We start from the raw sequence: 914 nt of genomic DNA, 5'->3' as shown, positions 1-914 counted from the left end.
TATGTGATTTGATACTGCTATGATCGCTTCTTCTTTTTTGCCATGTTTCCGCTTTACAACAGAAATGTAAATAGCACGAGGTACAGTCAGAGGCTAGAAGGATAATAACACCAAAAAGTCCTGGGGACGTTTCCATTGTGGTGTTAACTTGGTTTAAAGCCATGAAAGGGAGAAAGGCGGACAATCATGTAAAGGTTTTATGGTTTTGACATTCTCACAGCTGCAATTATATATATGTATATATATATATATATATATATATATATATATATATATATATATATATATATATATATATAAAATCATGGTGGCAGATAAAGTACTTACAGTAGTTTCAGTATTAAGCAATTTAATCTATATGATCATGCCACCTGATGCATCAGCAACTAGCTCCATTCTATTTTATTTTCAACAGGAAGAGCTCTTTGCAACTATACGTACATATTAGTCGCCAGGCATGCTGTTTATCTCTCCCCCGGTCCCCCCTCCTGAGACTGCTGATAAGGGGGTTCTTGCTGCTGTACAGTATGTGCAGCAGATAAGAAAGTTCATTTGAGTCAAGCCATGTCAGTGCCCAAAATGAGGCATGGAATATGAACTAGGTCCTTTGGCCCGCAGTCATCAATCTAACCACATGAACCCCAGTCTCGCATGGCCAGCCTCTCCACAGCTCCGCCTACTCTCTGCCTGAGGAGAGAGTAGGCGGAGCTGTGGAGAGGTTGGTCATGCAAGACTACATGAACCCTAGCTTGCTACGCGTTGCTTTGCAACTACCTAGTATAGGGGTCTATACTAGGTAGGGACCTAGTATAGACCCCTGGGGCACCCCGGTCAACTAAGTATATAAGGTTTTAGTAGTTAAACACCACCATACAAATCATACTCCTCAGGACGGGTGACCTCTTAGCTGCCCT

The sequence above is a fragment of the Gymnoscopelus braueri genome, assembly GCF_963280865.1.
Source record: "Gymnoscopelus braueri genome assembly, chromosome: 7".
NCBI lineage: Eukaryota > Metazoa > Chordata > Actinopteri > Myctophiformes > Myctophidae > Gymnoscopelus > Gymnoscopelus braueri.
This window is presented reverse-complemented; position numbering follows the sequence as displayed.